The following is a 26,021-nucleotide window of genomic DNA, read 5'->3' as shown; positions in this document are numbered from 1 at the left end:
TGCTGTTGACTAGATGCTCTTCATTCTAGTGTATTTGAAAGCTCTTGTATAGCTTTGCGAGACTGTTGGAAAGAAACTCATAAATGTTATTTAGCATTTATTTTGGACGTTATTGAGCATGGTTGTGTTTGATTTTCTTACCAGTGTAGGTCTCTGTTCAATAAGATAGTGTTAGTCACCTCAACCAGATATCCAGTCGTATACTGTAGCTTTATTTTAGTTTATTTCTATACAGGCAAGACAAACCAAAATGTGATGTACTTAACATGAGTACGTTTCAAAATAGTGTCATAAAACTGAAACAAGCATGTCACACAGGTTGATGCAGCCCATACATGATTGTATGTTGAATTCTGTTTTTATTTGGAATATCTTACCTATATAAAGCAAGCAGTCCAAAAATTGTTAAATTGAGTCCTAAGCTTGCAATAAAAAATTCTTTCTGGACTTGATGGATGATAGAACAGAAAAAGACAGAGAAACTTTGACGTTTCTGAATCAAGGAAAATAATAAGTGATTAGATGTCTTGGAGCTACTGAATATAGGGTTGTAATAAGTAATTAGACGTCTTGGACTGTAGTAAGTGATTAAACGTCTTGAAGTTACTGAATCTAGGGCTGTAGTAAGTGATTAGACGTCTTGGAGTTACTGAATCTAGGACTGTAGTAATTGATTAGACATCTTGGAGTTACTGAATCTAGGACTGGAATAAGTAATTAGACGTCTTGGAGTTACTGAATCTAGGACTGTAGTAATTGATTAGACATCTTGGAGTTACTGAATCTAGGACTGGAATAAGTAATTAGGCGTCTTGGAGCTACTGAATCTAGGATGGTAGTAAGTGACTAGACATCTTGGAGCTACTGAATCTAGGACTGTAGTAAGTGACTAGACATCTTGGAACTACTGAATTTAGGACGGTAGTAAATGATTAGACTTCTTGGAGCTACTGAATCTAGGACTGTGGTAAGTGATTAGACGTCTTGGAGCTACTGAATCTAGGACTGTAGTAAGTGATTAGACGTCTCTTGGAGCTACTGAATCTAGGACTGTAGTAAGTGATTAAACGTCTTGAAGCTACTGAATCTAGGACTGTAGTAAGTGATTAAACGTCTTGAAGTTACTGAATCTAGGGCTGTAGTAAGTGATTAGACGTCTTGGAGTTACTGAATCTAGGACTATAGCAATTGATTAGACATCTTGGAGTTACTGAATCTAGGACTATAGCAATTGATTAGACATCTTGGAGCTACTGAATCTAGGACTGTAGTAATTGATTAGACATCTTGGAGTTACTGAATCTAGGATTGGAATAAGTAATTAGATGTCTTGGAGCTACAGAATCTAGGACATGAATAAGTGATAGTCAGATGTCTTGGAGCTACTGAAACTAGGACTGGTAAATAATAAGACATTTTGAGAAGGGTGCAACTTTTGAAATTAATTGAAAAAGGGACAAGATGAAAATAAAAAATGACTTATTTCATAGCCACCTACTTTTATGAAATTATAGATTTAAAAAAAACTTTTTTGCTTTGATATCAGATTATAATTTAAGTTCTTGTAATAATGATAATATATTGTGTTACGTATAATAATTTATCCTGGACAAGCCTCTGATTTATTATGTTATGTATTACTATTTCAACAACCTGAAGTGGGTTAATTTGTAATTTGGATTTAAAAATTAATTAAATGTTGAAATGCATCAAATCCATAATATTTGCCAATAAGATTAATACACATAATTTTCTTTCTTAACACAAATATATTTTAATTTACAAACAATAATAGAATTTATAATAATGGTTTATATACAAAGGGTATACAAACTTACCAAGAATACTGAGTCTTCTTTCTGGTCTGGAACTAAATATTTTATCAACAGTTCACAATGAGTGAATTAATTCTTTATTGATGCACAGGTACATGTGACTTGAAGGGAAATTAGCTAGCTTCTTCACATGTGAATTTCTTTCCACTGAATTTATACAATATTTTCATAGAAATACTAATATCTGAAGTTAATTCACTGAAATTAAATGGTTTGTAATATTGGAAATCAATAAACGTTCCTGGTCAAATATCTGTAATTTTCCGATTAATAAGCATTAATCACAGTTAAAGCTTCTGAGGTTTATAGCATAATAACTGTAACAAACCAACAATACATCACTGTCTCATGGTGCGTCGACTTATAAAATTTTAGGGTGAGATTCTTGTTAAGTTCAGTTGGCAAAAATGTTCAAGGTATGCAAGCACTTTCATAAATCATGTATTGTTGATTATTACACTCAAAAATCTTCTACAGATTTTGAGAACAAGTGGACTTTCACAATACACATTTAATAATATATGTTGCATGCATTTCTAAATATATATTTAACTAAAACAAACATCAATATTAAAATAAATATATATTAGTAAATGCATTACAATTGTTTCAAAAATAAATAGAAAAAAAGAAATTTTAAATTTTAAGAGAAAGTAGGAACGTTTGGTTATTCATATTGGTTATTGTTGTAAGAAGTATACTAACCAAAGTAAATGTTGCAATAAAGAGCACACAAACAGATTTTAAAATGGTTTTCAATCCTTACTTTGGTTAGCAAATTAATACTGGTTTATTTTCTTATACACATTACAATGTCAACCAAAGTAAGGACTGCAAATGATTTTAAAAACTTATCTAGCTAGTATCGTTTTATTCTGCTTGTGTTCATTTTGTTGCAAAATTCTTTTCATTTTGGACACTTCTCACAACAAATTTACAAATGATCATTGAACTGTAATTTCTGTTAAAAATTTATTTTTTTCTTCCTGTCTGTTTGTTTTGTTTTTTATATGTGTATTGAATGGATTCGACAACTATAATTTTTCTGTATAGCCTGATACCTACATATTTTACAAGAAATAAAAGCACATCACAAGTTTATAAAAATGTAATCATTGCTTTGGCTGACTGATAAATGTATAAAGCTGTTAAAGTAGGGAGTTAATATTATAAATTTATTATTGTGGTCTAATTTTTGTTTTATTACTTTCTGTAGCAGGATCCTTATTTCATTTTACACTCTGTTTAGTTTTTGTTTCATTTTTGTATTATACCTGCATAAAGTAATATTTTACCTTTAGAAACAGTCACTTCTATCCATCAGTATGTGGTGCCATCTGTTGGTTTGAAAATATATTTAGGTATATGCATGATACGTTTACCATTTATATTGTACCCGTATGTATATATTAAATTTTTATTGAAATGTCAAAAGTGGATATCCACAGACCAGTCAAGTAAGCTGAAAAAATAATCTTGTTTCAATATTCCTAGCCGTCTAGGGGCTAGCCCCACCAACATGATCAGGTAAGTTGGTAGCAGATGAAATTTTGAATATTTATACCAAAAACATTAGCAAACTTTTCAGTGTACTGTTAACATATGCAATCATAATGTATCTTAAACAACAGCATCCGACTAATCTGACAGAGTTGGGTTACAGTAGCACTTGAATAATCTTAATAAAGTTGGATAGTAATATCGTATAATCAGTTTGAAATTATTTTCTTTGAATGAATTTTTAGTAGATTTTAAAAAGTGAAGTTAACTTTATTGCATTGGTTTTGTAGCTGGAATATAGTGATTGCTGTAATTAATATGTGATTTTAATATGGTAATTTATTGTATCTACTTGATGCATTCAGTATGGTCAAACAGATTAATTTATGGATTGCTCTGAAAATTTAAAACAGAATTCAAAATCTTTTTGAGCACTGGCTACTTCTTCCATATACATAGAGCTACTTAACTTTGCATACATACCCAAACTGTGTATAGATGAATACCTTTCCTTATAACTGACACAAAATATACATGTAGATAAATCATCAACTTTTCAATAACCCATTAATAGACTTTTGCTTGTTCTGATTTCTTGTGTAATCTTAATATTTTAGGCTGTGGAAGCCATGTACAAATTTGAAGACTTACATCTACGATTACAACGAGCTGTGTGGCGAGATCGAGAGGGCGCTTCAGAACAGATAGAGTATTACGCTACTTCCAGTTATGGTAGAGACTCAAACCAAACTTTTACTGTAAGAACGATTTGTTTTTAATCTCTTAATAATGATAAACTTTTGAACTTATGGGTTTTCATAAAACAACAGTATAAGTCACTGTTTTTTTCCTATCTGCTTGTTACTTTTGCAGTCATTGTGCTTTTTAACGACAGAGTGAAATTTTTACTCTAATTATTTCTTATAGTTTTTCCTTTACAACTGAAAAATGGGAATATCAGTATGGTTATAGATCATTCTAGTTACAATGTCACGTAACCACAGAACTAGCACCTGGATAAGACTTTTATACCAAACCACAGAGTTTAAAATACTCATTATAGAGTGTCTTATGTGTCTCTAATTCATGTGGATACTTTTATTTCACTTGAAAAAGATGGTAGCTTTAGGCAGAAGAAATACGTAATTATATCTGAAAACTAAATACATTTTTTTTTTTCAAATTTGTAAGTGTATTTTGAGGTATTATCATAATCAAATAGGTTGTCCTAAAATTAAGAATTAATCTATATTTCTTTGATCTTTAAGCTTTCGGGTCTAGTTGTCTTCACCAACATGAATGTATCATCAGTTCCGAAGTAAGTTTCTTAGATTTGCTCCAAACTCTTTATGAAAATACAGTTTTTATAAGACATATTCCATACGAGATAGTTTTTTTTTTCTGTTTTTCTTCTTTCACTATTATTATCCAAAGAAGAAATGTTTATACATGGTACAAACTGGTAAAGGTAAGCAAAAACAAGATGTTCAGAGGTTTTTCCTTCCATCAGAAATATTTATAGGCTGAAAGTCTGAGGGAATCAGTGCAGTATGATTTTTAATTTGATTTCTATTTACTTCTTTCATTGATTATTACACTATAAAGGCATTTTTTATAGAATGGTTTAACCCAAGAAAAATTTGTACCTAATTTGTTCACCTTGTTAAAATATTTCACTGTACTAAACCATCATTTTAAATGTTGCACTCACAAAAGATACTCCTGTGAATTCTGTTTTTCCTACCTATATACACATATAATTCGGTAAAATAAAAATCACAGGTGAACAAAATATGTACAAGTTTTGTTTTCCAGATACATACATATATATGTGTGGAATGTTTTACCTTATAGACACATGCAACAAAACGTTAGGGTTCTTCCTTGTCGGAGTGGACAGTGTTATCGTGTTGAGAAGTTGTGTGATGGAGTTAGTGATTGCGACGATGGAACAGATGAAGGAGACTGTAAGTAGTCATTATACGAGACTGTTTCGTAATTTTTTTAAGTACTGTGTTTATCATAGTTTGTTTGCAGTATTCTTTGGTATTAGGTGTTATACGTTGAAACAAACATTCGTCTGGGATGGTTCTATATACACCTATTTAAAACTGATTTTAAGTCCTCAGTGAGGAACATAAGAACCAGCTTTAGCTATTGAAAGGTTACACAACAGGTACTTTTGTTGAGTACATACAAACACGTGAAAAGCCTTATATTCCAGTTTTTTTTTTAAATACATTAATGTTTTAAGGTTTTCAGTCAGAGGATGAAGATGAGGACTTACTCAACTTTCACTTACTTCGCACAAGCAGGAACAATTTTTTTACGATGCTACAGGAGGAGATTTTGCCTGGCAAGATACTATTACAGGGTCAGTACCACAATTACATATTTAAAATTCACATTCCTATCACAAAATAACTTCCTGTTTTGTTGTTATTCTTACTTCTTTATTGGGTGAAACAAATTACCATATTTTACATCTTGTAAGAGGCTATATCATGGAAGAAGCACCCTATTTTTGGAAAGACAATTCTGAGAAAATATATTTTGGCTCAGCAACCAACACCTTGATATAACCTTGACATTTTTAACCTACTGAGTAAATACAGTCAAATGCATCATGTTCTTCACAGTATATTGACAATATTAGTTGAATGTTTTATGTTATTGAAAATACTTGTAAATGGTAAGTGAGATTGCAATCTTTATGAGAGGCTGTTTTGAGTAGATCCAAAAGCTAACCTCTTGTTTTAACCCATCACTTTTGTCTTGGAAGACGTATGGGGATTTTCAAGGTATTTTTAAGAAACAAAATGCATTCTACAAGAAGTAACATACGGTAGCTTTTAATCACGTTTCAGACCTGTAATTGTAAATAAAAAAAAGAAAGTACAACATGTAAATTATCCTGACAATAAACTTCCAGTTATTTTACAAGAATTAAAAATATTTCTGCTAATTCTGAAGCCTTGGTGTAAAATTGTGGGTTTAATGTTTTCAACAAATATAGAAACATCTATTATTTTGACTATTTATTGTTATACATTTCTGTGTTGGAAATGTAAAAATTTGGTTAAATTGTATTGCAGACTGTTAGCTAAGTATCTGTCAGTGTTTTAAACTTTCACATACATTTAGATTGCAAAGACTATACATAGTACTCTAGATAGCAGCTTTAAAGTTGTACATTGTTTTGTTTTAATTAATTGTTACTGTAGAAGCAAAGTAAAGAGAACAACATTTTAAGATTCGTTTTCACCAAACAATTGTGCATGTATAAATCAAAAACCCAACAATTATCTGAGAAATTGAAAATTATTTTCCAACAAAAATTGCACTTCTGAAATTCTTTGCCATTCCATATATTTTTACTATACTTGTACAGTAAACTCTGTAAAGTAGTGTCACTTTTGTCTTCTGGTATTTGTATGTTTCTTGAAATCAGTTTACTGCTCGACAATATGTTTCAGCAATGCGGAAGATGAGTACGTTGCTTGTGATGTACCAAAAGGACCCGGAGTCTGGAGAATTAATGCTGTAGGAGTCAGTAAAGAATATGGGTTGGCTATTCTTAATGATTTTATTTATGTAAGTTTTATTTCCACAAATTTATTACGCATCTCCATTTTACTATACTGAATGAGATAGCTCCCAGTTCTAATTACACGTTATTTTTTCATTTAATACCCAACTGTAGATGTTCTATCACTACCAGTGAAACGTTTTCCTTGGGTTGCTCTGCATATTTGTAAATAAAATGGTATCTTGTATCGTTGCATAATTTTGACAACTTCTCGCATTACAGTATGATGCCACTAAGCCGTTCTTCATTACGGTAGAGGCCCCAGGTACCGCAGTTCTTGGAGAACAGATAGGGATGAGGGTTGTGGTGTTTAATTATGCAGAGTTTGAGATCAAGGTATGTTAAACTCACAAAACATTCTATGTTTTTAAAGAAAAGTATAATTATATACTTCATGTGTTGACCATGAGATTAGTTACCTATTTTAGGCTATATGTGGTAATTTGATATGTGCCAAAGAAAAATTACCTTGTAGTTTGTCTATCTGAATTCATGTCCCACCCCCAAAAAATAATCTTGTGCATCTTCCGTTATATTTTTCTTTACATACAACTTCAAATGCAATTAGTCAAACTAATTTTGTAGATAACAATATGTCAGTGACATATTATATTGTTTCATTATTTTAAAAAAATATCCTGTGACTTAAAAACATATATTTTTTACTGTATGACTACATTTAGTAATTTATTGTGATATAAGGAAATGATGAAATTGATTTTAAAAACTTAGGCTGAAGTCATTCTAGAAGGTTCTGATGACTATAGATTTGTCCAAGTTGAGCCCCTCGGCATTGTTTCATCATATGAACCACGAACTACAGTAGGAGAACACCAACACTTACTGTATGTAAGTATACGTGTCTGCCTTCCATTCATTGTTTGTTTGTTGAGTTCTCGTGTAGCTTTATGTGAAATTATCTGCACTAGTCATCCCTAATTTAGCAGTGTAAGACTAGATGTAAGGCAGCTAGTCATCACCGCCAACTCTTGGGCTACTCTCTTACCAATGAATAGTGAAATTGACCTTTACATTATAATGCTCCATGGCTGAAAAGGCAAGCATGTTTGGAATGATGGGGATTCAAACCTGCAACCCTCAGATTACAAGTCAAATGCCTTAATTCACCTGGCTACGCTGAGCCTTCCATTCATTGAGTAAATGGAAAGTTAAAGTTCTGGGATTTTATATTATTTATTTGGCTTTTCACAAATAAAATTACAGATTCACGTACAAGACGTAGAAAGAGAGATAGAACAAATTCTGTACATTTTCAAACTTTGTTAATTCATGTCTTAGTCAATAGAAATATATACTTATGGCATAGTCTAATGTTTACTGTAAACTGCTGAGTACACTTATAAAAACATAATATGAAAATGCATTTGTTTTCTTTTGCAGATCAGGCCATACCTATATGAGGTTGTTTACATACCTATAGTTGCTACAAGGATTGGAGATATTGAGGTTGTAATTACGGGAAGAACTCAAGTTGCCAAAGACAGAGTGGTTACTCCTATCACTATTTTAGTACGTATTCAATAAGGAAGCTGTTGTTGACAAGCTTACTTTCACAAAACATAAAACTTATTTTAAAATGTAATTCTCACAGTTCAGGTTTTACAGCTCCAGCACCATATATGGCAATGGTATTCTATCATGTACACAAATAACACATGATTCTATAACTTAATATCGTGTAAGTACTTCAAGGAATTGTAGCACACAAAATCTTTAATGTCTGGATGTTTTCTAAATATGCAAGTTTATAAACAGTTCTTTGTCATTTTATTTGCAAAAGGAAGTGTCATTTGACACCAATACAATATAATGATTATTGTAGCTGTGGTAAAAAAAATATTTGCTTAATTGTAAAAAAAAATGGGAAAAAATATATCAAAAATAAACCATATATATCTTGCATACCTGCTAAGCTCAATTGCTTAGTATTCTTTATCGAAGTAAAGTACAATAAGTTAGATGCTTGTTTTGAAACCCCAGTATAACAACACATTTTTATTTAATAGGCAGATGGTGTTCCTGTATATCGTCATACATCACTACTTCTGGAACTTAGAAACCAAGCTTATAACATAAAGTTTCTAGACGTTAATATCACAGAAGATCCAATTATTCCTTTTGAACAGATGTATCGACGTTACATCTTTGGATCACCAAAAGCCAAGGTGTCCGTAATCGGTAGGAATATGTTATTAGCATAAAGTCCATTGTTAATATAATGTGATAAAAAATGTTTAATGAACCTCCTTTCTCTTATACATAAAATGGAATTTAAGTTTAAAGTAAAGAAATATGTCATGCAGGTAACTTCTACATGTAACACGTGTAAACCATTAATTCACCTTTCAAATAAATAATTGCATGAGAAACATTTTTTTTTATGTAGAAATATTCATATTTATTATTCTACTCTATAGGTTAAGCCTAACTAAGTCAAATAAAAAGAATGCATAGAGAGTCCACCAAAATATTCTTGTTATGCAGATTTCATCTGCTGTTATTGTACTTTACTTTCATTACTTACAATTGTACATTTTTATGGTAAAGAAACATATGAAACTTTAAAGTGTTGTCTAATGTGGAATACCTTCTACAATAAAGGTAATGTATTTTACAGGTGATATTGTTGGAGCACCTGTACCTGGAGATAACTTTATTAAAACTGTCAATCTGGATATTGCTCAACCTGTGAAATCTGGAGAACATATCATGTTTGATTTTGCTTATAATCTTTATACACTTGTTTACTTGAGGTTGACAAATCAACTGAAAGGAGATATCTTGAGAAAGACCCTGAGGTTTCTAAATAGAGGTATTACTGTCGACATTTTGTTTATACAGTATTAAAGAATAAACAAGTGCAAAATAATAGAAGATTTTGAAAAAAATTATAGTTTTATTTGTTAACAGTGTTTGTGAAAATTTATTTTTAACACTTTTGAGTGCTGGTTTCTTTTCAGAATTTATCCTATTTTACTATAAAAGTAAACTTTAGTTAGTAAGGAACTTATAATTTTATGTTTCAGCTTACGCTTTCCAGATGGTGTTTTGGAAGGATGGAGCATTCAGTATGTTCAAGAAAGAACCAAGTGTCTGGTAAGAAAAGATTAGGCTTAGCAAATTGTAAAAGAGTTAGACTTAGTGGATAACTTGGCAGGTTGTAAGTCTGAGATTCTGTGGTTTCTACTCCATTACTAGCACAACAACAACAAAAACAAAAATTGCAATATGCATTTTGGGGTCCATGATGATCAAATCCAGCTTTTTCAGCCTCACTGGAATAGTCCAGCATTTGGCAGAGGGTGGGTGTTAACTAATAACCTTCTCTTTAGTCTGTTACTTCAAAATTAGGGATGGCTACAGACAACTTTCAGTTAGCTTTGCCCAAAAATCAACAAACACTTATCAGTTTATGTTATGCTGAACCAATTGTTCCATTGTTGTTCTATTAAATTTGAATGCACTCTTTATTTAACCTTAATTATAATGCTGACAAAATCACAAATCTCACAAAACTGATATTCGTGCATGTACAAATTAGTAGGCTCACATTGATGTAATTTGACCTGGTAATACTAGTCCTGGAACATGTTTGTTTTAAGTTGTTGTTTTGAATTAAGCAAAGAAACTACAAATGGGCTATCTGTGCTATGTGCACCATGGGTATCAAAACCTGGTTTTTTAGCGTTGTAAGTCCACAGACTGCTGAGCCACTGGGGGAGCTTTTAAGTTGTCAAATTCAACAAAGGAATGTGATGGATAGATTTGGGGAACTCGTAATTTGTGTGTTAATAATAACTGTATACTTAGCAATAAAAAATAGTGTTTTAACTTAAATATGGAATAGAGATAGCAAAGTATTGCCAGACTTGCTTTAGTTCTCACATAGATGTAACATGCAACAACACAGTGAAGTAAAATATAATTTGTTCTTTGGGTAGGTTGACAGCTTACTGCGCTAGAATATACAGCCTGGCTCAGTATCCTGACTGGGAGAATTACCTCTTCATAGACCCAGAAATTATATCCAACTCCATAAAGTTTGTGCTCCGACATCAGACAAAGGAAGGGTCATTTTATGAGACAGTTAAATATCCCTGGAACAGAAAAATGGATCCAAAGGTTAAAACTGTTTCTTTACTCTCCGATAAACATTTACATCGAGGCTTGAAATGTAAATGACGTCATTTTTTTGTAAGATATATTGATATATATTGTTCTACTGAATGTTGGAATTATGAAATATAAATATAAACTAGTTCAATACTAAAGTAATTTTATTTTAATTCCATTGGTTGACCCATATAAATAATGAACAATTTCTGATGGAAATAGGTGGGCTACATAAATTAGAATTAAACATGACTTGTGAGATAATGAAGATAATTTTGTGTAACAAAAGTGACTGAAATGTTTGTTTTTTTTACCTTCAAACACACAAAAACAGAGTGAATAAACATATTTCATAGAAGCATACAAATGAAATTAAAATTTTGTTTTAATTGTAACATACGTTTATCTGATCAGATATGGAGACAACTTGAAGATGGACCTGAAAAAAATGTGTCGTTAACAGCCCACGTGACAATTACTCTTGCTGAAGTAATGGCTCTGCCTGGGGTATGACATGCCATTTATGTGATTCAATGCTAAATTTTGTTTTACACCTAGTGATGATTTGTTATAAATGATTTAGTGTGATTTCACGGGTTACATTTTATCTAATGTAATGACTGGAATTTTAGCTTTTGTTAATTTTAATACAGTCTTTAGAATTCAAAAGAACTAGACATAGCAGCCTGTTCTGTTTTCCATGTCTTAATGAGATAATATTCAACACTGGTTGTAGGAACTGCGAATGGAGACAGCAAATGCTCGAGCGAGAGCAGTGATGTATTTAGAACGTCAGCTGCCCCAACTTACCAATCCATACAATGTTGCTATTGTCACCTATGCTCTAATGGTAGCAGGAAGTGTTGAGGCAGAAGTGGGCTTTAACATGTTAGATCAAATGAAGCAAGAGATGGGCAAGTATACCTTTTGACCATGTAATCTGTCTGAAAACAACAACAACTTAATTATATTCAGATACCCATTTTCCTTTATTAAATTAATTATGTGATTCACAGCATCGAAGAAGAGATAATTTTTTTTATATCTGTGTTTTCTTGCAAATAAAACCACCATCCAGCTGTTAGGGTCAAATGACCATAAAAATCTCAGGCATTGGTTAAAGCATATTAATTTGTCTTGAACAGCTAAGATTGGCCTCATAGATGTATTTGTGTTTTTTTAATTATAGAGTTTCTTTGAAAAAAAACAAACATTTTTTTATCCAGAGTCAATTAACCTAAAACAACGTTTATTAGAAATGAAAAAATCAATTTTTTGTTGTATTTGTGAAATGAGGTTGTTAAAACCATTTTATATTAATTTGTTGTTTTTCACTAGAGGGACTAGTGTACTGGAGTCCTGAACCAATTCCACCTCCAGAAATAGTCTATCAAAATCAACGGCCTTTTATTATGCCACGTTTCCCAAACAAGTGGGACTCAGTAGCAGTAGAAGCTACGGCTTATGCTTTAATGGTTTATATCCGTCATGGAGGGATAATCCAAGATCAAATTGTGAGATGGTTGAACACCATGCGGCTTCACGATGCTTGTTTCATTTCTACTCAGGTACATAATGCTTTCACCTAATTCTTCATGATTTATCAAGTTATCGGTGATGACTCAATAACTGAAATTTTTGTTTTACCTGTATTCATACTTTCACATGATATCTTTTATTGTTTATACCACAGTTAAAAATATAATAAAGATTGGTTCTTACATGCTAACCTATTTTATTTTTCTGTTGCTAGGATACTGTTGTTGCCATGCAAGCCTTAATAGAAGCGTCTTTTAGAACTCACGTGAGAGACATTACCAAAATGAATTTGAAAGTTGAGTCTTCATCCAATCCTGGAGAAATTGCCGACCTTGAAGTACATGAAGATAACTTGGCTACATTCAAGTCAATATCGGTAAGACACCTGTCTGTGAGAATAATTTATAGACCTTTGATTTAATGGACGATTCTAATTTACTTAAAGTAGCCCTGACAATAAAAGAATGAAGTTATTGTCTAATGTGGCATTTTACAAACTGGGGCCTATGAGTCATCTGAAACTTCATTAAAAATATTTTGAGAAATATGATTTGTATAGTGAAAAACATTAGCATAAAATTAAGTTTATGTAAATTAAAGTATTTAGTTTTGTTGGAATATAGCTCTTCATGTAAGAAACAAAAAAGCTTTAAAAAATTTAACTTGAGGGATCTTCGCATTACTAATGTGTGAAAAAGGTTGGTATCGTACAGGTTAAAATGCAATTAGATGATCAAAGTATAATAATGTTATGCAGATCAGGATAAACCCAAACTTCTGTCCTGTTCAATTTATATACAACAGGACCCAGTCAAACAAAGTATATTTATAAATATTCTAAATTCTAACAAGCCTTGATTTGTCAACCTGTCTTTACTTGCTTAGGTTGCACCTAATGTGTGGGGTCATGTGGAAGTTCAGGCTAAAGGATCTGGACTTGGAGTCCTCCAACTGGATGTCCAATACAATGTAGATCGAAGCTTTCTGCTTCTCCAGCCCCCTGTAGATTCCTTTGACTTATCAGTAGCTGCTCAATACCATGGTCGAAACAAATCCCATCTTAACATCAAAAGCTGTGCAAGGTAAGAAGTTGTAACCCATATCTATTGTGACTTTTACAAAATTAGGCCAACAGCGGAATCAAATTCCAGTGCATTGTGCAAGAACATTGTTATAAGTGCAGTATGGGCAAAATAAATGGTAATTAATTAAATATTTCATGCCCTTTATTATGCAGACTGTTTTCAAGGCTGGTAGATTCCAGCTCTACTGATAAATTAAACTTATATTACTATATTTGCAACAATGTATATTCACTTTGTTACCAAGTTATTGAGTTATATTTAATCTACCAATAAGGATTATTCTCTCAAGCAAGCCTTAGGTGATGAGAAAGTAATAAACTATTTATACCACACAAACTTTACTACTATTCTTTTATTTTAACAACTGAATCAAAATATAATGGATTAAAAGGCTGTTTTAGACCTTAGCCAAATTTTCTCTCTCAAGAAGAACACTATATTCGGAGCTTGGTACAGTACCACTATTACGTTATTTGTCACTAGGGGGCATATGAGAAACTGATTTAAAAAAAACAATAACCAAGATTTATTCTAAATACCACTGATTAATGTTGTTGTTGTACTTTAAGAAGTAGGATTTTTCTAAATGAGAATTTCTATATAAGAGGTTGTGTTTAAGCAGGTGAAATATTTCGTATACTGTGAGTACAATTCCCTAGATACTGTCTCTTAGTAATGTTTGAGTGTAGATCACTGTGTGATCATAGGATGCCAAGACCTGCTCACTGTACCTGCTGTATTTGATGGAACCAAAAGACTGTGCAATATGATATGCACCTGTTGAAAATTTGGACAGTATTATGTGAGTGTAAATGATACCAGACCCTCCAACCATAACAAATTTTAAAATCACAGTTATTTTTACCACACATTTCTGGTAGTTATCATTTTGATGTGTCTGTACTGTACCTCCACCATGGGAATTGTTATCTGGTTTTTAGTATTATAAACTTTCAGGTTTACAATATGAAATATTTTACTTAATACTATAGGCCAACTAACTTTGTCACAACTATTTTGAAATGTTCCCTCCCCCTAAAATATAAATAAAACTTTGTTACCACTATATCTAGCTTATTATTTCACTTAACCAGATTTGTCATAACGTAAACATTAATCACACATTTATGACTCAGATGGAAACTGCTGTCCGAGAGTCCAACCAGTGGAATGGCTGTAATAGAACTCACCCTTCCTACAGGATACATGATGTACAAACCTATTATGGATTCTTATATTAGGAAAGAAGTAGTACCTCGACTGAGGCGAGGAAGGGTACTACCACGATCGGCTGTTTTTATGTTCGACTACGTGAGTATCATAGCAAGGTGGTTAGTTTACATTACTAAACTACCATTTTATATCTAGTTATAACAAAACTAGACCACGTTGAATGACAGTTCTCTCTCAGATTGAATTGTGGTGTCATGTTGACATTCCATCTGGTAGTGTATTATTTAAACTGTATTTTGTGTTTTTATTTCTTCTCTTTAGCTGGACTTCGAGTGGTTATGTGTGAATTTTACCATTGAGAGATGGTACCCTGTGGCCAATTTAACCCGTTATTTGAAAGCTCGAGTATATGATTACTACAGTCCTGGTGAGTCAGTTCTTAGACTTAAGCCACTAATTCACACTAAAATACAATGCTAAAATAGTTTTATTGCAAAGAAACAGAATCTGGGTTTCCTGCATTACAGTTTTTACCTTTATCCAGTCATCTGTTCAGACAAATGTTAATGGTTGAGCAGATAACCATACACTTTCTTTACAAGAGTATTTATCATGTCTGAAATACTAAATTCATTAGTAACAAGGAGAGTATTAGGTGAACTGACATTGATTTTTTACAGTGAAGTTAGATATGGAATCAAGCATGTTCCACAGTGTAATTTGATATTTATCAAGCATGTTCCACAGTGTAATTTGATTTTAAAGACCCAGGATTTTCTGTAGTTATTTTTCCTTTCTTTCTGTAAGTTGCTTAACTGTTCTTAGATGTAAAATATCACTAAGTGCACATGAACCTCAACGTGTTTGGTCATCAACTCTTTTTCCTCCTTTACTTAGAGCGATTCAAGGAAGTGATCTACGAAGTCTACGACCTCTACGTACTTAACATCTGTGAAGTATGCGGGTCATACCAGTGCCCTTATTGTCCATTTTTCAGTGGTGTTGACAAAGTCTCCCCACGATTCCTATCCTTGTTACTTGGGTTTATTTTGTGGAGGATGACATTATTATAATAATTGGATATTTTGGCCACTTATAATGTAGTGAAGTCTTTTAGGTGAATGGGTTTTTTATGTACGTCTAAACATACCCTCTTTGTCAGGTGTCAACCTTGTTGTTAAAACAAGGATGTACAACAACTGTTTGGTGAAATTACCTGTTGAATCTGTCAAAATGTACAGTAAACTTTAAGGCCTAACGTTGTTTATCATGAGTAATGAAATTATGGACATTTTTTAAAAATGTAAGAAATTGTTTAGTGTCTTCCATTTTATACAGAATGACTTTTTAAATTGAAAGAAAAATTTACTTTTATAACTTTAGTTTGTTTCTTTTTGGAAAAGAACTTAGTTGTTACTAAAATAAAATCTTTTAGTTTGCAATGTTATGAAATCAGGGATTGGATGTTACTTACATCCTTTCAGAGACTCTGAGCTGCTGACAACACATTAAATTGAAAACCAACACCACTTTCCTACTTCAAACAAAAACTAACACTCTTTTAATCTATCACCAACAATTACTCTACTGTTAAAGGTTACCTTACCCCCAATCTTTTCATATTAAACTTTTCATATCCTGCTTTCATTCTAGTCCTAAGCCTACCCTTACTATATTCTATGCTGTGCCATTATCAACTGTGCAATATTTTGATAACAGCTGAGAAAATCTTGTCCATACAAGATTATGAACTTACAATTCTTTTACATTAAAATTGTCTTAAAATCCACATTGACACAATAAGAGTTTTAATATATTGTTAAACATTGTATTGCTTTTCTAGTTTGAAATGCATTTCTTCTCTAGTTAAATATACATGAAGGTGATCACATTTGACTAATGTTAGCATGGTACAACAAATATGATTATGAATGCCTGTTCGTAAACCTAATTTCATACACTAATTTGTAAAAAAAAGAAAATAATCTATTAATTTGGCATTAAACCACTGTGTCAATCTTGTAATGCATTATAGGCTGGAAGGTTGTACATATTTTGCAAAGTTAATAAACTACGATCAACTGACCATGTCACATCTACACATGCAGTGGGAAATCGACCACTGTGGCCTTCGAGTATATTAATGTTTTAGTTTTGTGTTGATACGAGAAAACAAATGTCCATCATTAAGTCTTGTCTTCTCCTTTTACCCAAGTCTCCAAATTCAGTAATGTTCAACAGTGAGTAACATTTCATGGGCAGTATTGTTTGGCATAATGAAACAAAACTGGTCACTTATTATAATTATAACAAAGGAATATCCAACCCACGTCCATGAAGCAGCTGACTGACTTCTGCCAAACAAAGTTTTATGTAACATGTAAGCTTCATGGTTTTCCGTTTTTTTTCAAGTTCTCCATTTTGAGCCCAAAATTCCAGTACAATAAAAATAAATTTCATCACAAAATTAGTCTGCCATATAAAAGTATATCTATGAAGAGTATAACTGTTCATGAGTAACATTAAAATAAATTGTTCGATATCCCAACAAATGAACACAAACTGATGTAACATACTTCTCTCTGTATAACGGATATGAGAGCTGAAATAATAAAGATAAACAAAACATCCAGTCTTGTCTTAACAAGGAACTTAAAAATATTATAAGGCTGAATTTATTATAAATGTTGACAAGTCATAGCTGACGTTTGGAAGACACAATAACTTAGTCTAAAGAATTTCCAATTCAGATAGCTTTTATTTATATAGATTAGCTACTTTTAAAAGTACAAATAGATAAAAATTAAAGCTTTGAAAACAAGTCAGAAGAAGCAAAATTTTATCTTGTATGAAAGAAGAACCTGCAAACTCAGGCTTCTAAAATAAAAACATTTACACAAGATCTAAGTGAGAGAGAGACAGTGTGGACCTAGAAACTGTGGCAGAATATTTAACACATAGTCTGGTAACCTTGAATAATTACGCTAAGTTTTTTTATTAATTCCTCCAGCAGGTAAATACACCCAAATCATTTACTTCTACTATACTGTACATTGCTGGTTATTAATTATTAATGTGTAATTGCAATCTCTCAAGTTACATGTCTAAAGAATGTATTAGTGAGTTCATATGATTTTCTGCAATATTTCAACTTTCACAGATGTCTTTTTCACTTGCAAACTAATTGAAAAAACTTTCATAATTAAAACATACAACTCTATATAACAATGACAACTGTGAGATCTGTAGCCACATGGTGGTTAATGAACAGATTGGTCACTGCGACAGCACTACAAGGTTGAAAAAACACCTACAAGATGTTAAATATACTCCTCCACAGAAACAAAATATATTTTTTTTTCATGCTGCCCTTGACCCTTTTAGTCCCAAAACCTAAGGTTCTCTCCCCAGTTTTAACTTCACCTGGTTCGTATGTTGCCCAGTGTTTCCATCTCTTTATAGTGCGACTGAAACAAATGTTTTCTATTGTCATTCAAAATTACCACGTGTGGCGTATGGAAGTAGAAGGTGCTGGAAAGTATTCATTGGCTTCCCACCTAATATTTGTATGTGGTTTCCCTCAGTCTTTTCCTCTCAGTTCCTCAGTGACAAGTAAGATTGTAAAGTGAAATGTATGAAAACTGTGTGCTGATAGTGCTCACATTGCTCCAACATAGAGTAGTAACCCTAATTACTATGTAAATAGGCATGGTGTACTTGACACAGATAGCTTAGAAGATAGTACAGGTTAGTCAAGTGGTATTCAAGTGCATGATAATAAAGAGTCAATGAGACAAGAGGATGCTAGCTCTCCATCTCGTGATAGTAGTAAAGATGATGAACCTGGACCCTGCAGGGGAAGGTGTGAACAGCTAGTGCAAGAGGCAACAAGAGGCAACGAGACAAGAGGATTCTAACTCTCCATTTAGTGATGACAGCTAATATGATGAACCTAGACCCGGTAGAGGAAGGTGTGAACAGTGCAAGAGGCAACGAGACAAGAGGATTCTAACTCTCCATCTAGTGATGACAGCCAATATGATGAACCTAGACCCAGTAGAGGAAGATGTGAACAGTGCAAGAGGCAACGAGACAAGAGGATTCTAACTCTCCATCTAGTGATGACAGCCAATATGATGAACCTAGACCCAGTAGAGGAAGGTGTAAACAGTGTCGACAATAAGAAACAGTTCTCACAGTTGCAGTAACTGGGTTAAAGAAAATGAGTTGTGAATTTTATTTTAAATGTGGTTTTTACCTCTGTTAACCACATGAGAAATAGCTACAGATGAACAATGTCCTCCCATTTCGCAAACACACACAAACGTTTTGTTTGAAGGAGATGAAAATGTTTTCAATCTTGTATGCTTTCTTAACCAAAAACCTCAAGCTCTTGAGTTTCTTACTATGATACTGTAACAAAGAACAAAAAATACCTCAAAATGGTACCCAAGAAGTTATTGGTTTTGAGGTAAGTCATAAAAATTCTAAATGCAGAATCGTTAACTGGAAAACTAAGTAAAACAGTTTACTGATTAACTACTTTGGATTAAGATATCTGACATTCATCAACTTAATGATTAGTAGCGTAGAGGGGGAATAGGGGCACTTGCTCCGGGCGCACCTCGAACTACCATAAACACTCTAATTCCACATCGGTGTTTTAGTTCACCTTCAACATTTAATTTTACTTTTGAAGAAAATATAAATGTTAAGGTTTGCATGCAGGCTTAAGAACACGTTACTTGTATTTGTTGACAGGCCTAAGCAATGTTCAAAATAACTTTTCAACTAGGTTGTGTAGTAAAAGATTTTTTTTTCTTTAAATAGTTTTTAATAACACGATTTATAACTCTTATTAGAAAGGCATTTTTAGTTGTTTTTTTTTGTGAAACAAAATTCGTACCTAAAAGTTAAATCGTTTTCGTGATAAGCCTATATACAATAGTAAACTTTGAACTCTCACTACGTCACTACTAACTATAAGGCATTTTTAAAATGTTCTTGAATTTCGGGTAAAGCTACACGAGGGCTATCTGCCCTAGCCGTCCCTAATTTAGCAATGTAAGATAAGAGGGAAGCCAGATAGGCGTCACCACACACCGCCATCTCTTGGGCTACTCTTTTACCAACGAATAGTGGGATTAACTGTCACATTATACCGCCCCCACAGGAGAAAGGGCGAGAATGTTTGGTGTGATGAGGATTCGATACCCGCGACCTTCAGATGACGTTTGAAAAAGTATTTAAGTTATAATGGAGTGTATTAAACATTAAGTGTATTAGTTAATTATTCAACTTGTTTAAATGACTACAAACATCACGTTAAGAAATATACAGTAAGCACAAATTAAATGGGAAATCTGTAAAATACACATTTTACAGTCAGGTAAAGCAATTTATTTTGAGATAAAAGACTTTGCAGACTCAAGGCGATATGCTCTCCTCTAAGTTATAATGAATAATTGATGATCAGAACAGAATAGTTATTCCAAAACAAAATAACAAATAGTTTATATTATTTGTTGTTTATTTATAACAAACTAAGAGTAAATATACAAGTAATTTATCCAAATTGTGACACTAGAACTTGAACTTTTGCAAATACTTGGGCAATTCTATTAATTAGTGTTAACAGTCACATAGTACGTTGCCACTGGTTACACAAACTGATAAGATACCACAAACATTAAATACGTAATCTTAAGACTAGTGGAGTAACAATGGAAAGTAATTCACACAAGTCAAGTTTAAGCTGCACATTTTTATTCACATAAACACTACATCCAAGAGTAACAAAATAGTTAGAAGTAATCGAACTATTTCTATTACCATTCTATTCCGTATACAAACCATGGTTTGTAAAATAAATACGTAGTACGCCAGAAAATTCAATTATAATAACAGTTGTCAATTCACGTAAACAAATTACTGTATATGTAGTTAGCAACTACAATTTGCATGACAAAAACAAACAAAACCTGAAAATCTTTCAGATACCATTGTAACGCTGATAAGACAAAAGCAGTTACCAGTAATAAATCATTAAAAACAAAGAGACTTAATAAAATGTAATTTACTTTGGCAACCAATTAAAAAGGTTTTGGAAATTAACATGTAGTCCACTAATGATGAAACCACTCCTGTTTTATGTATTCTTCATTACTCAAGGAGAAAAACGTTAACAATCAAGTTACAAATCATCATTGTCCATCAGATTAATGCGTGTCCGTTTATAGACTTTGGCACGATAAAGTATTATTTTACTGAATTAAATACGTGTTTGGTTTACACCTTGGTGTGAAATTGTGATTTCATGTGTTTTCGTCACAATTATTGGACGATGCTACTTCTAGATTTGTGTACATGATTTATGTTAGGTACAACTCTATTAGTATATATATTCTAGCTAAGTGGGGGGTTTCAGGGACAAAACATATTCTCTGTCGTAGATTCAGGAAAAAATCCATTCTAACAGGATTAAATGAAAGGTAAGATAAAATTTGTTTCAAAGCTGTAAAAATATATAAACAAATATATTGAAAGTAATAGCAAGTTTTGCAGATTATACATTCGGTTTGATTGTAATAAACACAAACCTACACAATGTTTATTTTGAGATAAAAGACTTAGCAGACTCAAGGCGATATGCTCTCCTTTAAGTTCTAATGAATAATTGATGATCAGAACAGAATAGTTATTCCGAAACAAAATAACAAATAGTTTATATTATTTGTATTGATGTTTATTCCGAAAAAGTAACGATGTTGCACATCTGTGCTCTGTCAACCACAGGTATCGAAAGCCGGTTTCTTGCGTTATAACTAAGAAGAGGCATCGCTCTGTCACTGGCGAGCCTCTAACTTCATGTTATTTTACACTGATTGAGTCACTATAGAAATTATAAATATGTCATCACAATTAGCGCTTCTTCGTACACCAGAGGGCAGTTCACATTAAACCTTTTTTTTTGAAAAAATTATAATCTCGATAGTTTACCTCCTTTACAAAGACTAGTCGGTTATCGAACACGCTTAGCTAATCATATGAGAATTCAACCCTTTATCCCCTATATGTCGGTGACTGACCTTTCATGACGTCGCTTACAGAAGTTCCAATTTAACCAAAAAAATACTAACTGCACCTGTAAGGTTGTTTAAGAGACATTCCTAATACTCTGGATCAAGAGTACAATCTGCTAGAAGTGACCACCACAGAACAGCTACGTTGTACACACAGCCGCAACGTATATACTGTTGATAAATAGACTAGTCTTTCTTTAAAAATGCTTTAACAGTATTCACCGTTTCAGAGAATATCTCATCACATGATTGAGAAAAAAATATCCTGTTATTTTAGGGTGACAATGTTCCTTTAACAGAAATTATTGTCGTTTTCAAGCCATAAGGACCCTAACCTGTATCTTTGTAACTAGAAACATAATTTGAGTCAAATATTATGAAATAATCGTAAAGAAAACAAAGCGTTTTCACAACTTATTTTACTATCTCAACATAACTTGTTGATTTGTACAATTAGCACAGATTATATTTTCAAAACAAGTGATTAATTGTCCACAAATCGCTGTCTTCTAGTATACATTAATTTTTGCCACGTGATGCCTTAAGAATTAGTGGCCGAAATTATTATGACCTTGGTTCTCGAAATGTGTAATGGGCTTTGGCGCAAAGTTCTGTATGTCAACTACTTAACATAATACGCTCTGTATATTTCACCTGTGTTACTTAAGTACAATAAAAAGTACCTGTCCCCAGTGAAAGGAAAATTTAATGTAAGGTATCAATTTAAGTTACTTTCACGTACTTTCGTTTGTTTTGAATTTTATGCAAAGCTACACGAGGGCTAACTGCGCTAGCTTTCCCTAATTTAGCTTTGGAAGACTAGAGGGAAGGCAGCAAGTTATCACCACATACCGCCAACTCTTGGGCTACTCTTTTACCAGCGAATAGTGGGATTCGCTGTCACTTTATAACGCTCACACAGCTGAAAGAGCAAAACGTGTTTGGTGTGAAGGGGGATTTGAAACCACGACCCTCAGATTACGAGTCGAACACCCTAACCACCTGGCTATTCTGAGCCTTTATGGATTTTAATTTATTGGTTTTACTCAGAACCAAAGTTCTGAGCTATTTATGCCCTCTAACGCGAAAAGTAATTGCTAAGCATTTCAATCATGGTAAGAGCCATTCAATAAGAACATATGGTAAATCTACATCGTTATTGTTCAAGTTACGTCACATTTTGAAACATGAATGATACTGTGATTAATTCATAACAGTTTAGTATAGAATATCCTGCTTGTGAAATAAAATTTAACATCAGTATTGTTCATATCTGATCACCAGCCATCTTAAAAGTGAATGTTAAGTTTTGTCGGCGTGCACAGCTTTTCATTCGCAATGTGGAAAGGGGTCGTTGTAAACAAAAGACAGACCAACGGTCGGACAGGCACTACGATTCGCATTACAAGATACTGCATCTCGAGATTTGGGTCTTCGGATACATAGCCCGACACATTAACCACTTTGCTACATCTGAACATTACTTGGACAGAGTGGGTATTCCCTGTTAATCTCGTGCATTTTCGTTTATGAACATTTTTTTTTTCGATAAACGGAAAAAAATTTTATGTAGCTATAAAACTGAATACGCTCTTAATTTTAGAATCTATGCCAAATTTGTTTATGAAAGTAAATTTAAAAACTTTATGTGGATAATTCTATAGCTATTATCCATACTTTGCTTGGTCAACTATTCCTGTCAATGACTTGTCTCATCATGATCCCTAGATATTGCAAATATTAACGAGTGTCTTATTCATTCCAAGAAAGGATGAAAAGCAATGAAAACTTGGATGGTTAATTCTCTGAAAGATGTTTGTTAAACCTAAAAGTGAGAGTTTGTGGCTTGTGTCACTTTTACGTGTTTTTTTTAATAACTTCAATGTTCTTAATCTTGCAAAGTCGCTATTATTGGTATTCAATTTGTTCTCACGTGTATCAAATATTTATAATATATATCCACTGTCACGTGTCCTGCATGTAATTTGGTCTACGATACATTGAGAGCTGACTGACCCAAACCTATTTTAACAAAGGAATTCATATCACTGTAATTCAGGTATCATTCATTAGGCCTCGTAGACGTGATATGGCGTCTTTATTCAGTACCTTAGTTCCATTAATTAAGAAACAGTATTATATTTATAAAAATACTTAATAACAAAGTTTATAATTGCATAAATACTACTTAACAGATTTATTCCGATACGTTTTACAAAAGGTGCACTACAAATACGGGAATATTGTGAAGATTGTAAGTTTCGCTCCAAAACCGCACCAATAAATATTTTTGGATCAGCTAGAAATCTGGAAAAAGATATAAATCAGTCCTAAACCCCGTCTATTGGTACAGTCAAAACAAAAGATTGGAAAGACATTTTCAAAATTTTCACTGCTTAGAATGTACGCGATGTCTGTGGCAGATACGAGAGAAAAAAAAACTACGTGATGTCATTACGTCTCTCAGGACTGGTCTATTACATACACAAAATTACGTTCAACAATGTTAATAATACGATCAGTTAATTGTTACAGAATTGTTACAGTGTGTACGTCTACCTTAGTTCCATTAATTAAGAAACAGTATTATATTTATAAAATACTTAATAACAAAGTTTATAATTGCATAAATACTACTTAACAGATTTATTCCGATACGTTTTACAAAAGGTGCACTACAAATACGGGAATATTGTGAAGATTGTAAGTTTCGCTCCAAAACCGCAGCAATAAATATTTTTGGATCAGCTAGAAATCTGGAAAAAGATATAAATCAGTCCTAAACCCCGTCTATTGGTACAGTCAAAAACAAAAGATTGGAAAGACATTTTCAAAATTTTCAATGTGGCAGATACGAGAGAAAAAAAAAAAAAAAATTACGTGATGTCATTACGTCTTTCAGGACTGGTCTATTACATACACAAAATTACGTTCAACAATGTTAATAATACGATCAGTTAATTGTTACAGTGTGTACGTCTCTCAAATACCCCTAAAGGACTAGATTTAAACCGTAATGTTTAATAATGTAATAGGCCTAATACTAATGCCATGCGATCCGTCAAGTTGTTCCCAGAATCCATCACAGCCACGTGATTCAGTATAATTTAAAACACAAAGATTCTTAGGTCTCCGATAAAAGTACATCTACCACCTTAAAGTGCTAAATCTTACCCTGAAGCCCTCTAGTACTGATGCTATTGTATCACAATAGGAAAACAATTTAAAGAAATTAATATTTAGTCAGAAGCTCAAGTTCACACACACAAAAATGAGTGTATAACAGTAACAAAAGAAAACAAAAAAACATACGAGACAAATATTATTCTGTCGTACGTTTTGAATAATTAAAAAAATACGTAATCTACAATCAACCAGTAACATAGCAGAAAAACGTAGTTATGGGGTGCCAATAAATTTATAAACTTTACTCTTAAATTTGGAACAAAATAAAAAAATACACTATGGTTTGAGTAAAAAATAAACTTTTCCAAATAAACATATATGGAAAACATTTGTTTGGCTTTGCTGTCAAAAGAAAAGAAACCTTTCCCTAGAAAAATGGACAAACACAAAATATGGAAGTCAAAGAGCTCCATCTACAGCAATTAAAGCTTATAAATGTTGCATCGTCCTTTCGTCACAGAAAAATATTTTGGTTGTTGTAGTGACACGAAACGACTTGTAAACAAGAATGAGGTTATTTTGTGAATCAAATATATATATTTAAAAGGAAAAACAATTACTGAAAGATTCTTACTGGGTTGCGTTTTGTTTTGTTTTTGCAAAGTTACAAGAATAACGCTTCTTAATACTTAACATAACGAAAACATTAACTTCTACCAAACTTTCATAACCATTGCACTTCCTAACGATTGCTTTAATTTATAAATTTGATGTTTACTCTCATGCTAATACTAAACAACACATCCATACAAGTGTTACTATCAAAGGTTAAAATGGAGGAGAGGATTTTGTTTTTGCCACAATTATTAATTTATAAAACTGGACATATGTAAAGTAAACAAAATTAGAGAATAACTCGTACCTCACGCAATATACAAAGTGCCACCTGGTGGAATGG

The 26,021-nt window shown here is 32.5% G+C and overlaps 1 pseudogene across 1 annotated transcript in view; it reads left to right on the top strand.

Annotated features, from left to right (window-relative positions):
* The window catches only part of LOC143236445 (CD109 antigen-like), a 41,778-nt pseudogene extending 25,480 nt beyond the window's left edge, over positions 1 to 16,298 (top strand). Inside the window, exons 11-30 of the transcript XR_013019557.1 lie at positions 3,953 to 4,093; positions 4,604 to 4,653; positions 5,190 to 5,302; positions 5,590 to 5,709; positions 6,812 to 6,929; positions 7,147 to 7,260; positions 7,657 to 7,773; positions 8,326 to 8,454; positions 8,952 to 9,123; positions 9,563 to 9,757; positions 9,972 to 10,041; positions 10,887 to 11,067; positions 11,473 to 11,565; positions 11,795 to 11,972; positions 12,397 to 12,626; positions 12,812 to 12,973; positions 13,483 to 13,679; positions 14,819 to 14,993; positions 15,177 to 15,282; positions 15,753 to 16,298. The product of XR_013019557.1 is annotated as a CD109 antigen-like (transcript). The remainder of the gene's footprint in view (positions 1 to 3,952; positions 4,094 to 4,603; positions 4,654 to 5,189; positions 5,303 to 5,589; positions 5,710 to 6,811; positions 6,930 to 7,146; positions 7,261 to 7,656; positions 7,774 to 8,325; positions 8,455 to 8,951; positions 9,124 to 9,562; positions 9,758 to 9,971; positions 10,042 to 10,886; positions 11,068 to 11,472; positions 11,566 to 11,794; positions 11,973 to 12,396; positions 12,627 to 12,811; positions 12,974 to 13,482; positions 13,680 to 14,818; positions 14,994 to 15,176; positions 15,283 to 15,752) is intronic.
* The last annotated feature ends 9,723 nt before the right edge of the window (positions 16,299 to 26,021 follow it).

Source organism: Tachypleus tridentatus, chromosome 13, assembly GCF_004210375.1.
Source record: "Tachypleus tridentatus isolate NWPU-2018 chromosome 13, ASM421037v1, whole genome shotgun sequence".
Taxonomy (NCBI): Eukaryota; Metazoa; Arthropoda; class Merostomata; order Xiphosura; family Limulidae; genus Tachypleus; species Tachypleus tridentatus.
This window is presented reverse-complemented; position numbering and strand designations above follow the sequence as displayed.